We start from the raw sequence: 17,417 nt of genomic DNA, 5'->3' as shown, positions 1-17,417 counted from the left end.
TGCACCGAAGCTGGAGTGAGACTCAGATGCGCAGAGTGTGTGTCATGGTGCACCGCAGGAGCTGGTGAGGAGTGCCTGACCAACATGTGCATCGGAAGTGGAGTGAGCCTCTGACGCGCAGGGTGCGGGTCGGGGTGCATCGAAGGCGTTGGTGAAGAGCACCTGGTGATCGAGTGCACCGGAGAAATGAGGCTCAGACTCAGTCTCAGTGAAGCAGCGTGTGTGCTTTGGTGCAACCTGGGACTGTGGAGGTGATCGGCTAATCATTGTGTGCACTGGAAGAAAGTGAGTCTCTGCAGTGATGTATGCGTGTCTTGGTGCCAACTGAGACTGCACGGAGGAGTGCCTGGTGAGCGTGCACTCGGAATTAACATGAAGTCCCATCAATGTTGTGTGTGTGGCTTCATGCCAGAGGATACCCAGAGGGTGCGGTGGTGAACATGCACCTGGAGTAAAAGTAATCTCCGGCATGGGGTACATGCGCCCTGCTGCTGCCTGAGACCTTCCTAACAGTCGCAGCCCAGAACTGCAGCCCCAGAAGAGCTGAGCTGCCAGGCCAAACCACTGAGGCCCATTGAGAGAGTTCTGCACGGAAGGCCCAGTTCGAGGAAGGAGGAGAGGAGAGTGGGGTTGTGCCCCCAGGTAACGTGGATTACTACCTGGCTGGGGTGCGGTCTCGGAGGGACACTCTCTCTGCCTCTCAGTCCTTCTGACAACGTGAGCCTTTGCTTCAGCTCAGAGTGGGGCCTGTACTGACGAAAGAAGTGGCACTACAGGGGCCAGAGTAGTAAGCTGAACTCTGTGTCATCGTTGAACCATGTGGGGGGCAACTGTTATAGAAGAGGCTGATTGTCGCAAAACACATTGCCAAAATTGCTGCTATCGAACTGCTGGACTGTCTTATGACGCCTGACATTATTATTGCATAACGAAGTACATGATTGTAGTGCTATGCATTGCATTATTTTTCCCTTGTGAAGTACATGATTGTAGCGGCCCGTATTGCCTTATTTCTTCATTGCAAAGTACATGATTGTCGTTACGCATTGCATTATTTCTTAATTGCAAAGTACATGATTGTAGAAGCCATCATTTCATTATATCTTCATTGCAAAGTACGTGATTGGGGTGTGACGCATTGCATTATTCCTTCATTGCGCAGTACATAAATGTAGCGGTATGCATTGCATTTTTTCTCCCATTTCAGGTACCGGGGTGTATTGTTACGCATTGTGTTATATCTCGTTTGGCCACCACAGGATTATATTGTTACGCAGTGCACTATTGTTTGTCCGTTGCAATGTGTGTGATTCTAGCATTGCGACCAGCATGGCATTTTGAAAGCGGTGGTTGGGATTTGAACCGACCAGCCAGCAGGAACGAATATTACTCTTTATTCTATGTTGGCTTATGTATTGTGTGGTCTGATCATATATCTTTTTGTATAAATTTTATACTTGTTTTTATCAAATTTGTGTGGAGTCTATTTGTGGTGTCACCAGGGGGTTGCTGTGGACGTGGTTACACATAATGAACACTCATGCCTAGGAGATAGGACTGGCTGCCCGTGCCAAGCTACTAAGGGGGTGAGCAGGGCTATCTCAAACGGTGTCTTTACTTGACCTAACATTGAGTGGGGAGCCCTGAGTCTCGCATTTGGTGACAGAACTGCGGGACTGGGACTCTGGCTTCCAACAGTAAGCAATTGTGCCCATATCCATCTCTTAGTGAAAAACATTTGGCAGTAGATAACATCTGTTGTCACAGTAAAAGCAGATGATATCTTTTGTCACAATATGCATCCATTTCAAAGTAGAAAAGGGCTTCTTTGAAGAGTGTGTGGCACAGTCAACATAACTACAAGTGGCAAGAGGGTCAATGAGGACCACAGGGAAGAAGAAAAAATAAAAACAGCACCTCAATCACAGCATGACCAATGGAAACACACATAATAAAGCAGAAGCAACCAATACATGATCCATGAAAGAAAGTTGGGTAACCAACAGACAACAGGGCGCTCAGCGCAATCCGGGGAAAGGTACAATAGTTAAATGTAGGGTGGTGCTTCCAGGGAAGAGGATGCGGTTCCCAACATCCACACAGGTTCACCTAGATAAACCGCAAATTAAACAAATTTCCTCCCGAGCACTCTAATAATAAATTAAGGACAATCCAACAATAATCAGTTCTTGCAAGTCCTTGTTGGCACAGTCACCACAGTTCAATTTCAAAATCACACTCCGATATTCCGGAAAGGATGTTCCAACCACGATTATTTCTCCAAAATCATATTAATTTTCTCCAGTGATGCAGCCTACACGTGATTCGCCGTGATTATTTTCATCACATTGACTTCCTAAGAGCTGTTATTTCTTTGCACTCTTCAGTGGCTTAACTGTCCCAGTATTAGGTACAATCACAACACCCTCTTACTCCAAATCTCGGTTTACGCCAGATTACTCCCACAGACTTCAAATATCCAAATGCAATTTCTATAAATAGGCAGTGAATATCTTCCCTATTCCATATATTCTCCTAATATCTCCACAAAGTCCTAAGGTTCATAGGCCAAATTTCGGAAAACAGGTAGCGATTATCTCCACTATCCGTACTAATATATCCCAAAATTTCCAAGATCCGCAATTCCAATTTCGGCAAACAGGTAGCGCGTATCACCACTATCCCGTACTGGCGATAGTGTGGAGATATTAGGAGAATATATGGAATAGGGAATATAGTCACTACCTATTTATAGAAATTGCATTTGGATATTTGAAGTCTGTGGGAGTAATCTGGCGTACACCGAGATTTGGAGTAAGAGGGTGTGTGATTGTACCTAATACTGGGACAGTTAAGCCACTGAAGAGTGCAAAGAAATAACAGCCCTGAGGAAGTCAATCTGATGAAAATAATCACGACAAAACACGTGTAGGCTGCATCACTGGAGAAAATGAATATGATTTTGGAGAAATAAACGTGGTTGGAACATTCTTTCCGGAATATCGGAGTGTGATTTTGAAATTGGACTGTGGTGACTGTGCCAACAAGGACTTGCAAGAACTGATTATTGTTGGATTTTCCTTAATTTATTATTAGAGTGCTCGGGAGGAAATATGTTTAATACATGATCCATGCTCCAGCTGAAAGAAGGCAAAGTGAAGCCACCATGTGCTGGCCAATTAGAAGGCAGCAAATAAGAGTGACAATGAAGCCAATGAATGATAAGCAATGGATACTCTGCAAGCCCTTTGTTGTATAAAATATCTCTTCTATGCAAAAGAATATGCAGCGCATACGGTGTCGTAGGCGAGACCTAAACGTAACAGTGTGGCATGCTGTTTAATCCTCTTTCTCTTATGTCTGAGGCCGGTTTATTTTGATTGCAGTTTGCTAAATACCGATAATGTTATTGATAGTCATATGTGTAGGTGTCACCATTATTCAAAATCTAAATAGTGATCGTTTTAAATATAATGCATTAGCAAATCCTAATTACATAGCACCATTCATTTATCAGCATCCTTCCTTTGCCGTGCTCAGTAATATTCTATCAAGGCGCTGCTGAGAGCGACATTCCTCATTATAATACTGCAGATGTATTTGTCAGTTTCAGAAACTGAAAATGTTTTGCTAGAATAAAATAAAATCTCCTGGTTGGCTGTAATAGCTACTTCAGGTAATACCGTCGGCTTACTAATGTGGCTAATTAATGTAATGCGAGTGGCTCGCGAAGAGACTAGCAGTTCCCCACCACCACAGTGAAGCCATTTTAGGCTGCTCTGATGTCGTTCTGTTTTCCAGGTCAATGGAACTGGGACAGCCTGCGCCGCACCACGCGCTCTGCTGAGTGCAACTGTTTTGTTTACATGCCCTCGTGCCCCACTTTTCTGGCAAATGAAAAGACAATCAGAGGAAACGGATTAAAAGAATGCCTTTGAATAGGCCACGCTCCATGAAATACGGGGAGAGATCCATTTGGAATATTTCACAGGCGTGGGCAGATGCTTCACCTTCTGCTTCGTTAATTCACTTCATTATTTTTAACTGTCCCTTCAATGACAATTTCATGAATTCCGAGCTGCATTTTGTTTGTGGCCCGGCACTTAATGTAATGCTCGTCAGTAGCACGCACTGCACAGAGCCTGCCACCCCCTCCATGATGCGCTCGTATAATTATAGGAGCACAATGGATGTCTTTCATCTGCAGAGCTAAGGAACCGATGAGCCATGTATATTTTCCTTACATTTCTCTATTCCTGTGGCTCGTGCACGTCTCCGACAACTTGTCTCTTTTATCTATATATGGTAGTTGGCTCACTTGCCCGAGGCCACAACAGTTCATGGTAGCTAAAAAGCATCACATTGGTCATTCATAGCTTCCCATGTAACAATGCTTGCCCAGTGTTACCCCCACCCCACCCCACACACACACAACCCCCCTCATCTCCCCCCGTTTCCCACCATGCAGGGTGTTGCTCGGTGTTGTCCTGCTGTGCTGTACGGGGTTGTGCCATACTCTCCTGAAGCCTCTGTACCAGTACACATTGCATGATATCTACTGTAACCAGTGAGGACATTTGAAATAACTATTTAAAGACATTTGTTGAAGGACAATAGTTAGGAGATATTAATTGTGACTCCAAAGTACCGCCATCCAAAGCCTCTGTGACCAATGAGGTACGAAAAACAACTGCCTGGGTAACGGCCATGGACCAGTGAAAGTACAGTTACCAGTCACTGTACTTACTGCACGTGTTTTGGTAGTCATCCTATTTTAATTTCCATTCGGATGACTACCAAAACACGTGCAGTACAGTAACTGTGCACATGGATGAGGCAAACTGATAATGAGTAGCAGCTCCACTGCACAACAGGTAAAACTAGGCAACAATGGATAAGAACTCAATAAAGGCAACATACAGACAATAAACCCACAGCAGACTGAAGCGATTACTAGCAAAATGGAGACCCGCCACAAGTAACTAAAAAGTTCAGAAACCTTGGACTAGCCACAAACACTTTGATAACAGGCCACAAGTCTCAGTTCCTGCTTCCAGAGATGGCCACACGTCTCAGCTAATGCTTCCAGAGATGGCCACACGTCTCAGCTCATGCTTCCAGAGATGGCCACACGTCCCAGCTCATGCTGCCAGAGATGGCCACACATCTCATCTCATGCTTTCAAAGATGGCCACATGCCTCAGCTCATGCGTCCAGAGATGGCCACACGTCTCAGCTCATGCTTCTAGAGATGGCCACACGTCTCAGCTTATGCTTTCAGAGATGGCCACACGCCTCAGCTCATGCTTCCAGAGATGGCCACATGCCTCAGCTCATGCTTCTAGAGATGGCCACACGTCTCAGCTCATGCTTCCAGAGATGGCCACTCCTCTCAGCTCATGCTTTCAGAGATGGCCACACGTCTCAGTTCCTGCTTCCTGAGATGGCCACACGTCTCAGCTCATGCTTCCAGAGATGGCCACACGTCTCAGCTCATGCTTCCAGAGATGGCCACACGTCTCAGCTCATGCTTCCAGAGATGGCCACACATCTCATCTCATGCTTTCAATGATGGCCACATGCCTCAGCTCATGCTTCCAGAGATGGCCACACGTCTCAGCTCATGCTTCCAGAGATGGCCACACATCTCAGCTCATGCTTCCACACGTCTCAGCTCATGCTTCCAGAGATGGCCACACGCCTCAGCTCATGCTTCCAGAGATGGCCACACGTCTCAGCTCATGCTTCCAGAGATGGCCACACATCTCAGCTCATGCTTCCAGAGATGGCCACACGTCTCAGCTGATCCTTCCAGAGATGGCCACATGTCTCAGCTCATGCTTCCAGAGATGGCCACACATCTCAGCTCTTGCTTCCAGAGATGGCCACACGTCTCAGCTCATGCTTCAAGAGATGGCCGCACATCTCAGCTCATGCTTCCAGAGATGGCGCACGGCCACTCAACTCACATGCAGACAGGAACATCTCCTGACCATCTCTGCTAAAGTAGGCGAGACTGCTGGAAGACAAATTGCTTTCCAGGATACAAGGCTTTGAAACTTAATACCAAACTGGTTCAAACACATAGAAATTCATTGTATCTTCGTGAAGAAACTGAGACATGTAGAAGCAATATGATGCATACATTGAACCTATTAAAATAATGCACAAAGACTGTCCTCTGCTATGAATACCCCGTGTAATAGCTCCCTGTGCCACCAAGCGAATATATCAAACATACATGCATTCCATCTGTGCATCACAGGCCCTATTGCAATCCCTAAAATGCCCTTCTCTCTTCACGCATCTTGCATCTAGTGCAGTATAGACCACTCACTTGTTTTCTGCCACGGTCGTGTCATCAATGATTTGCCTCATTGCAAATAATTCAACAAATATATCATGAGAAAAGTTGGAATTATATTTGATTCCACATGAGTCAATGACTTAACTCGACCTTCACAAGTAACATGGTTCCTTTTAAGTAGCACCCTGAAGCCCATCAAAGTCTGCTAGAACGCGGAAGGCATCTTATTTGAATTATTTTGTCTGCCCATAGTTCAAGGTAAATTCCATATTTCATATTTCATATAAACACCCTATGTGTTTCCTTGGAGGTGAAAGCCTTCCCAAATCCTGAAGACAGAAGATTCTATACATTTTAGAAAACAATTGGAACTCTCTTAGAGTCATTGATCTCTTTCCTGCCACAGAATTCAAAGTAACAAGAGTCCTAAAATATGAGACGGCTTCTGTGACAAGAGCAACTTGTCTCTATAACATGCATTCATTTTGACTTGCATGCAGTTCTTTTCAAGTACTGTACCCTGAATAATAACTGTTTTGACCAAGGCACAATGCAATGGGGCATGCTATTGTCGATGCATTTGAGACTCAGCCTTTCTAGTTTTACTCTCATCTCTCTTCTGATTCTCTTTCATTCCTCATTAGAATATTGAATCACTGTGGCAGTGAGTGGTGAGAGGTGGCCTCGTGTGTCAGTTGCTGCAGGTCCAAAGACATCCACATTTATTGACTCTGTGGTGATAATGAGCAACATATTTTTACTTTTCCCTTCAGGTTAATGGATTGAGCTAATTTGGTATGCCAGCCTAATAACCCCAAGGAAAATCTAACACAGCTGGGGTTCTTTTAGATGGAGAATTGCCAGTGAGACGTCTGTTTAAAGTAATGGTCAAAGCATATTTTTACTTATCACTGCGGTGAAAGGTGATTTACTTTGGTCCTTAGCCTTACAGACCATTACTGGTGAGAGCCCTAGTGAACATCATCTAGAGCAAGTTCTGGAGTGCATCCTTTATCAAGGCTTACAATTTCTGACTTCCTGGAAGTTGTATTTCTAAGGCCCTCACTAGGAGAGGTGGTATACGATAACTCTGAATGGAATTGCACCAATCGTTATTATGAGTGGCCCAGTGACTCTGGACTTGTAATTCCCAGGTTTGCAAATCCGAGACATGGCAATTCTTAGTCTACAAACACTGGACCCTATAAATCCCTGCCTAGAGACACTAAATCCGGAAGTTTGCAAGGAGCTGCAGGGACAATTGGTAGCTGCCGCACCTGTCCCTTGGCTGCTCTGTAAAGCAACATGGAGACAGAAGAAAATGGCATCTCCTCACCAACCTTGACCTTCCCCTTCCACATGCACATTGGGACTGAAAATAACCCGTCATTTCTCTTGGAAGGGCGAAAACATGTGGAATTACGGAGCATGTGGTGCAGTGGCAAGAGCGGCTGACTCCGGAGCGTGGGGCTCATGGTTCGATCCACGGTGCTGGCGGCAGCTCAGCTCAGCATCATGTGACTGTGGACAATAGCTCACTTAATCTCCCCGACGGCCCTCAGCCCATGGATACCCTTAACTGTGATATGTCGCGCTTTACAAATCTGGGATTTTTATTCATTGACCCGTTCCCACTTTCATGTGTTATTCTGCGTGATGATAGTCCCTATGCTGGCTTCTCCACCTATTTGGTAAACCAATTGCAGCTGGCACACTGCACTTGAGTAAGAATGATGATAGGGTTTGGACAATTTGGCCATATAATGTAGGAGCATAGGGGCATATTATCAAGGGGGTTTATCTCCGCTTTTTTGGCGTTAAAAGCCAAGAAAGCGGAGATAAAATTATCTCCCTATTACCAAGCTGTCGCTAACACCAGCTAGCGACAGCTAGTAGGAGATAGCGACCATCTTGGGCCCCACTTTGCATGTCAGTGATATTTATCACTAATGAGATGCAAAGTGGGCGTGCCAAGATGTTAGAGACTGAAAACAGTCGCTAACATCGCTATCTCCTATTACCAACCTTTGGAGATATTCGCGATAAGCGGGAATATCTCCAAAAGCTAACACCTGCCCTGAGCAGTTCTTAGCCATTTTATCCAATGGGAGGTGGATAACATGGCTAAGAGCATTTGCTCGATAATGCATGAATATCGCTGACTTTTCAGCGATATTCATGCATTTCGGCCGTTTTTTATCGCATTTGCGATAAACCTTGTTAATAGCAAGGTTTATCTGCGATAAAAATCGCCGATGTGCAGCGATAATTTTTGTCTCTAAACAAGTTAGAGACAAAAATTATCGCTAGTTGTTGGTAAAAAGCCCCTAAGTTCTCTTCAAGGCTCAAAGTGGCAGATTGAATTAATTTAAAAATCCTGTGTTTGGTTCACAAAGCCATCCATTGGAGAGGACCCAGTTACCCGACCATCAAACTTCGTTAGATAGTGCATACAAAATACATAAGATCTTTAGGAAAACATCTTATCACTACCAAATGTGAGTGACAAACAAAGAGTGTGAGTTTTCTCCTTCTTGCCACCAAGATATTGGAATGTTTTCTGTGAAAAAAGTAGGTTTAGACGACAATTATCTAAGGTCTGGGGCACTTTTAAAAACAACTGTTTTCAAGAAATTGTGCTCAGATCATATCACATTGTCTTTGGATTCTAGGATCACCTGAACTCTCTCTATTGCAGGCAAAAGGTATTACAACACTTACAGAAACTTTCTGTATTGTGCACTATACAAATGTTATCAATTGTTCAATCATTTAGGCGATCTGATATCTAATGTCCCTTCACTATTCCTGTCCGGCAGTGTATCAATTATCAAGGCGGAAATGTTTTGACTTGTTGAAAGCTGTCCTTTTAAGGCAAGCATAAGAGTGGCAGTTTTCTACTCTGAAAGGTAACTCCTGGTAGAATTGCACCAATTGTAAATATGAGCGGACCCAATGTCTCTGGTCATGCAATGACCTGGTTTGCACAGTCCAGACCTGACAATCCCAGGTTTGCAAGCTTCTGATCCGAAACTTCCAGACCCAGAGACACCAGAACTCGACCTCTGTGCAGAATTGCGGGGGGCGACTGACAAGTACTTCACCTAGCTCATGCACTAAAGGCAGCATGATGGGAGCAACAAAAGCCCTAATTTCTTCTTCATTGACTTTCTCGTGCTACCTTCATCACAGGACAGAACACAGACCCTGTACAAATAGTAAATGAGCACTGATTTGTGCCTGTTGTTTACCCTGGAAGGGGTAAAAACAAGCAGAATCCACCCAGTATACAGGGCCCGTGTTTTAGTACCAATTCACGGAGAAAACGTTTGTCATCCCCAGTTTTAGATGTGGGGATACCTCTTGGAATCAGCCAGTAAGGTCCCTTATATATTCACACGTAAATCTGAGAAATTCTTTCAGGCCTTAAATGTTCACTACTAGATAAAAACTTGCATTCTGATAAGAAGAATTCTGATTTGGCTGGTAGTACGGGTTTCTGGTCAAATTAGTATTGCAAGTAATGCGGGTAAACCTCAACTCCCAATTTTATTCATCTGGATATTTCACCAGTAAAAATCTGTCAAATTATGTAGATGAATATAACTAAAAAGTGAAGAATAACTGTTGAAAGCAGGTCTAGAAATGCAATTTCCATGGTTATCCTCTATTTATAATTGGATTGCTTAGAAACCTGAGGTAATCCTATATCTCAGAATTACTGATCCTGAAGTGTTGGTAATTATGGGTGTAGAATTACCAATGCAGTTCATCTGCACCACTATGAATGAGGGTGTTATTGGGGGCTGTTCCACACACACCACAAACACTTTCAAGGAAAGGCTTTTAACCAAATTCACAATGAGTCATCTGAGACCTTAACTAAGGATCTCCCTCCTTCTTTGGACACACTATGAACCAGTTCATTAAATAAACCGGTTGAATTCTATAGAGTGACACATTTTAGGAACTACATATTGTTACTGTGGAATTTTCACCTAGTTTGACATCCTCAGCACCAGTTTCTGTATAGAGATATTTCAAAGCAGGTAAGCATCATACATGGAGGCATCCACAGAGCCTATCCAACAACATTGTATTTTCTTCATAAATTCTAATTTAAACCATTATCTATAGTACAAATTGATCCCTTTTCTCCAGAACAACTACTAATGGTTCCTCATGTGCTCTTCCATAGGACTGTTGGTGGGCCTTAGTCTGCCGTAGCAGGGAATTTCTGGTGAAGGTGCTTCTGCCGGCACAGTACTGTTGTCAGACAGTTAATGTTGTGTGAACCAACAAGTTTGATGTTAATTAATTCAAAATATTTTCGTTCCTTGAAGTAAACTCCCTACGAGGTGGGTTCCCGGAAACAAAAGAATCAATTGCTCTGAAATGCCTGGAGTTTTCTCCCTGTGCATGGGAGTGACTGATAAGGTATTTTTTCAGCTTGGAACCCATATGCCTCAAATAGCTGGCATAGGCATGGAAAATGTCACTTGGAAGTGGATAAAAATGGTAAGCATTCTAACAGAGAGTTCAAACGTCCAGAGATGTATAGGCTTCCGTGCCATGGCTTTCCAATAGCAAAGCAAGCCCAGGCTCTGCCATCAGACACCTAACTGTTCACTTATATCTAAACAGAATGGAGAATAATGGGTTTACTCATCTCTGACGGAAATTACTTCAAAAATGAAAATTTGACTTACAAACCATGTTAGAATTGCACCTTAAAATCCATTTAAACTGCTTCAAATATGGTTTCACATAGAAAATGACACGTAGAAAATTGAGCCTGCTTTATAACATGAATACATCCTTATTAATGCTGCAAATAATAATATTAATTACATGTATATACATTAGGGAAAGTGTGTTAATTAAAGTATCTACAAAATTATCTAGAAAAATTTGTATTAGGCAATCATTCTTAAATGTGCCACTTTAGTAATGCCTAAAAGCCTATTTCTTTCGAGTCTTGCTGATAGCTTCGTAGATGTTTATTTAGAGCAATATGCCTTACACTGTGTGCCGAATTCAAGCTTGTGTTTCCGAAATTTCCTCAGACCCTGGTAGATCACCTATTTTAATACAATGAGCTTGCTGTGACTCTTGAATAAATAATGATTTAGATATTTTCTATGAATGCTTCACAGAATAATATTGCTTGTTTCCCCACATCATATCCAACTTGCTTTGTACTCACAATGGACATAGAGTACATATTTTAGCTTAGGTAAGAAGCTTCTCATGAGAACATTCCTCCATGTTACAAAGACCTGTTTTAGACTATATAAGCTTGAATGTTTACCATGGGAATCAAGAGAAGAAGCATTGGAAGTTGACAACACCATCGGCTGAGCAATTTCGATTGGCTAAGCGGCGATAAGATAACATCTAACAATTTTCAATACATTATTGTGTGATTTTATATTAATGAGTGTTCTTAGCTAGTTTGAAGAAGATTCTCTTGGACTCTGACCCAGATTCCTTTAACCTGCCCTGTGACTCTTCTAATTGAAAGTTAGTACTTTGCTTCTGTTGCTGACAGCTACTGCTCAAGGTGACGTAATCCTTCTTTTTCCAAAGACCTTTTCCTGATCAATGCTACTGCAAAGATCATTCTATTGTTGATGGTTGCTACTTCAACTGTAAGGAACTCGGCTGAGTTTCCAGAATGACTCTTCACGGGAAGTTCTTCTTATATTCTATATTTTGCTCTTTTGCGAAAAGGACTCTTCATGGTTTCTATTTAGGGTAGATTATGTTCTTAGCTAGTTTAGTAACACTTCTCCTTATTGGAACACTTGTATTGATCTATGCTGTCACTGATCATTCTTTTATTGATGTTCCTATAAAATGTTCACTAATCATTCTTTTATTGGTAGTCATGTAAACTGACTAATCTGAATGAAGATGATAAATCAAAGTAATACTTTAAGATAAATAAAGGTGTTGAAACTTCATCAACCTCTCATCATTGACTGAACATTAATAATCTGGTTGTTGCTGGTATATTCATAGTTCATGTTTCCATTCTTGCTTCATTCTTACATGGTGGCAAAGGTCCATTTGCCTTTTCAAGAGCCATCAGGGTTTCCTAAAGGAGGAAATCTGTAAGTTGGGTGTGAGTCTTAAATATCATATTTGGCTAATACTCAGGCTCCCACATCTCTAGACAGCATGGGGAATCCTGGGTTGGTACAACTGGAGCCTGCTGATATAGTGCTGTCCTCCCAAGGTCTCTTAAATCCTAATATAGCTTTACTCTCTATGCCAAAGTTCTGCCTTTAGTGAACTACGTTAGTCGTAGCTGGGCACAGTCAATTAACTTTGACTAGCCATAGGCTTCCCTTGACACTAGTGATATTTGAATGTAGGTTTAAGCTTCCTTATACCATAATCATCCCACAAAGAACCCTGTGGTATAAGGAAGTAACAGTAAGTTTTTAATGGGCTGCTCTTCTTATTTTATGACAATTGGTGAATTACTTTATTTTGAATGAGGACATTGTAATGTTGAAAGCCCTACTGAAGACAAAGGAACTGCAGCGGCCTATCTGAACTGGTATAGGCCCGCTGCTCTTAACATTACAATGTCCTGATACACAGCCTCTGTTTCTCTCTTTTTCCCCTGACTCTCCAAAGTATATGGATTGGGTAGGGGAAGGGAAAGGCAGAGACTGAGCAGCAAGGAACACAGGAATCTTCCTTCCTCCCACATTTCATAGTGTCACTGGAGCCTCGGAAGGAAGGAGAGCAGAATAAAGCTCAGCCACTGGGCCTTCCTGCACTGAATGAGAAACAGCAGTTCAGCCAACCCAAGGGAGAATCAGTGGCTGATGTTAGCCTCTTTCAAAAGCTTTTGCTGTGTATGTTCAACAGGTAATAGCAGTGGCCCTGAGCACTGCTGATATTTAACATTCACTGTAACAGCTGTGAAACAAAAACTTCAGAGCTACAGTGGATTTCAGCCTAACTTAGTGTTGTGGAGGCCTTTGTTTCTATAATGAAAACATTCTCCCCTGATATTGCTGACTGTTTTAATCACCTTATAACCTACTATAGCAGACTTTATTGGCCATTAAAGACCCTGTTAGAAATCGGATTTCCATTTAGCCATCTGGCTGCCAAAAAGCAGCAAAAACAGTGTGACCTATGCACTAGGGGTGGGGGTGTATCTCACCCCTTCCTTGACATCAAAAGAAATGCCCCCATTGGTGCAGCTGCACGCCCTCTCATGGTGCAGCTGAGAAAGACTAACAGTACCTTTTTCTAGCTCCTACTCTGGAGCTAAGAGACCGGAATTGCCCTTCCAAGTTGCAGCTGCCTGCTCTCTCTCATGGTGCAGCTAGAGAATTAGGCCTGGCACCACTGTGCCTTTTGAGCCCCCACACCGGGATTCTAACAAGAATTGCCACCGTGGAAAATAGTCACATGCACCACAATGCTTCAGGGAGCGCAAACTCGGCTCCGGTCTGCCCCCACTCACCAGGGCTCTGTTACTGGACTCCTCCACATCCTCCACAAGGCACCAACAATGTGCCTCGGGGAGCCCCTCTAACCTGGCCTTTCTGGTGAATTCCTTCTGGGAGCTGGGCACAGTGTGGGACTTCAGCAGGGAACCCTTGAGGCTCCGGTCCTCCTGTCGGTTTCCCAGCAACGTGAGGGGCTTCCTTTTCCTCCCGGGAGCCCTGCCCACAGTCAGGCGCAGCCCTACCTGACTTCCTAGTCGCACTCTGAGCAGCAGCTGCTCTACTCCGGTGGCTTCTGGCACACAAAAAAATGCTGAGTGGGCTCCCACTGTACCAATGACTGTACAAGCATGCAGGGTAGGCTCCCGCCTCTCAAGGGCACACAACAGTGGGTAGGGCTCCTGCTAACAAGTCTTAAAGGCTCCCCCTACTGGATGCACAAAAATTCAGCAGAAATATAGACAAATGCGGGGTGGGCTCTCACTCCACCACCTGCAGCACCAGCACTCTCCTCATCCTGGGAGAATCAGGATGCTGCGCTTCACAAGGCAATATGAGCCAGAGCTCCAGAGAACAAAGTTTCTGGGGCACAAGGCTGGGCCGGGCCAGCTCACAGGGCCCTCCAGCAGGGAGGCAGTCCCTCGTGGGGGTTCCTCCTGAGGCCCAGCATCAGCAAGCCCCAAGTCACCAGCAAAGCAACAAAAAGCTCATTTACATGGGTCACAGACCCAATATTTATACTACATGTTCTTTGTCTGCCCTGGCACAAGGCTTGGGGGAATCCAGCCTCAACTGGTTCTCGGGAGTTTGGAGCACTTTGTTTACAGGGTTCCCATCCTCCTTTGTCAGGTTGGGGCTCTGTCATCAGACACACCACAAGGGGGCGGAGCCAGAATTCACCTGGACAGCCACAGATTAGTACAGGGTCAGGGGACTACTACTCCCAATACTTCAAATGCAGAACTCCCATTCACCTGAGCGCTGACTCACCCTGCCCTCTCTGGAGCCACACACACCTCACCAGTCCCTGTCACCCCAAAGCCAGATATACAATCCACATCAGGCAGGCAGACACATAGCACACAGAAATAGCAACTTCTAGAAGTGCAAAACACACAAGATGATGGACGGAATTTTGCACAATGGCAAAACATTCATTCCCAGTCACAGATCTAGGTTTAATCCATCGTTATTTCACCTCACCAAGTCACCCCAGTTCATACATGGCCATATGCAAATCAGTCTTGACCCTGTGCCTCATGGGAACAGTCCAGGACGAACTGCCAAGCCATGTCTTCCCTGGATTGGAATCAAGCATCCTAGGACCGGTATCTGGCTATCAGCCGTCTTCAGCCAGGATAGCTTGACTCCAGTGGCTTAGTGAGCATTGGGCCCACGTCTGAGCATACCCTTCCCACATAGGGTGAGCAGCAAAACACACAAGATGATGGACGGAATGTTGCACAACGGCAAAACATTCACCCCCTGTCACAGATCTGGGTTTAATCCATCGTTATTTTGCTCACCAAGCCACCGAAGTTCAGACATGGCCATATGCAAATCCGTCTTGACCCTGTGCCTCATGGGAACAGTCCAGGGCGAACTGGGGTGGTGTGGTGAGCAGAATAACGATGGATTAAATCCAGATCTATGACTGGGGGTCAATGTTTTGCCATTGTGCAACATTCCGTCCATCAATTGTTGTTTTTGCAACTTCTAGAAGTAGCATTTCTAAAATAGGTATAATAAAACTGCGCACACCATCGGGCAGCATTTATTAATACTATTCCAACCATACCAAACTTGACCACGCTGCTCCTCTCATATCAGGTATTACCACTGAAACACTTATCAGGGATTCCCCAATGCATTCCTATGAAAGGACAGCCTCACAGCAGTGAGAAAACAAAATGGCTGTTTGTCACTACCAGGACATGTCACACACTTAAGGTACATGCACTACCTTTTACCTACAATGCACCCTGCCCATAGGGCTAGCTAAGGCCTACCTTAGGGGTGACTGACATGCAGTAAAAGGTAGGTCACAGACATCCCACACACTTTAGGTGCCACGTCACAGCGGCAGTAACACTGCGCGCACAGGCCCTGCAACGGCAGAGGCCTGAGACAGGTTTGAAAAGCTACCTTGGTGGGTGGAGTAATCAGCACTGCAAGCCCACCAGTAGCATTTAATTTACTGGCCCGGGTATCAGAGATACCTCTTTACAAGGGACTGACAGGTAAATTAAATATGCCACACAGGTGCAGACCAATAATACCATGTTTACAACAGAGAGCACACACACCTTACACTGGACAGCAGTGATTAAGTGCCCAGATTCCTAGAAACACCAACACCATGTCAGAAAAAAGTCTAGGAGGAAGGCAAAAAGTTCAGGGATGGCCCAGCAAAAAGGGCCAAGTCCAACAGGCCCGCTCTAGCATTAAATGCCTTTGCCTTTAAAGCCTTCAGGTTGGGCCTTTAACATTGGAGTGGGCCTTTAATGGCTATGGCTATGACGACTTTAAAGCTAATCAGAACATTGGAATGTTGAGAGCTGCAATAAAGACACTGGAGTAGCCCAGGGACAATCATGGCTGGTATAGGCCTTCTGGCCAGCATTCCAATGTTTGTTTCTCTGTTTCACCTTGTTTAATTTAGAACATTTGAACCTACATAAGTGGAATGTTTGAATGCTCTTACTGCCCTATAGTATCAGACCATAATGATTGCTAAAGCCGTTCTCTCTCATTGTATGTCTCTGCCTGTATCTCTGGTTCAGGACCATTAACAACCATTATGGTCTTCAACAGCAGTAACAGAGCAGCAGTACCAAACTAGTGCTTTGTGAAATAACATTGTCAAATAAGCATTTTATCTTTTGAGATAGTTTTAATTGAGTGTATTGCATCCCTCTTGAATACCATAGGGCTTTCACCTTTGAGCCTAGAGAAGTCACCACAAGAAGAGCCAGATTTGCCCCTAGAGATACTGTGACTGATGTTGGTTCATGAACAGCTGACTCAGGGAGCTCTAGGAGCCCGGAAATACCTCATTAACAAGTTTATTTTAGCTATACACTACACCACACACAGTGACCAGGTAGCACTTGCACACAGAAAAGTGGCATCAACAGGGAATATCCACTTGATCAAATAAAGAAATGGCCTCTGTACAAACCATGCATTGAAGGCACACTGCACACCCCTACAGAAGGAACTGATCCATTTAAAATGGGCACTAAAAATGACAAACATCTGACCCGCACACACCTTGTTGCAAGGCTTCAATATTCCTGTCGGAATCGCTTTCAACACTGCAGTGCTAATTGTCACATACATAATTCAATATTTCATGTTCCACAGCCTGAAATCATAATCATACTGTACACTGATTATCAATTATAATCTGAGTATAAAAGTGCTACCCCATATTGAGACATAGTCGGACTGCATGCACTAGCTCTTTTCCTTTGGAGAAACACAGATAAAAGAAGACTTTAGTATAGCATTCTTCGGTCTTCTTCCAGAGTAGCTAATCAAAGGAGAAAAACAAGTTATACCCAAACATTATATCAAGTCCAACAGCAACAGCTGCACAGCCGGGAGAAAACATTAACACAGAATAAATTCAA

This window comes from Lissotriton vulgaris, chromosome 1_1, assembly GCF_964263255.1.
Source record: "Lissotriton vulgaris chromosome 1_1, aLisVul1.2, whole genome shotgun sequence".
In the NCBI taxonomy this organism is placed as follows: Eukaryota; Metazoa; Chordata; class Amphibia; order Caudata; family Salamandridae; genus Lissotriton; species Lissotriton vulgaris.
This window is presented reverse-complemented; position numbering follows the sequence as displayed.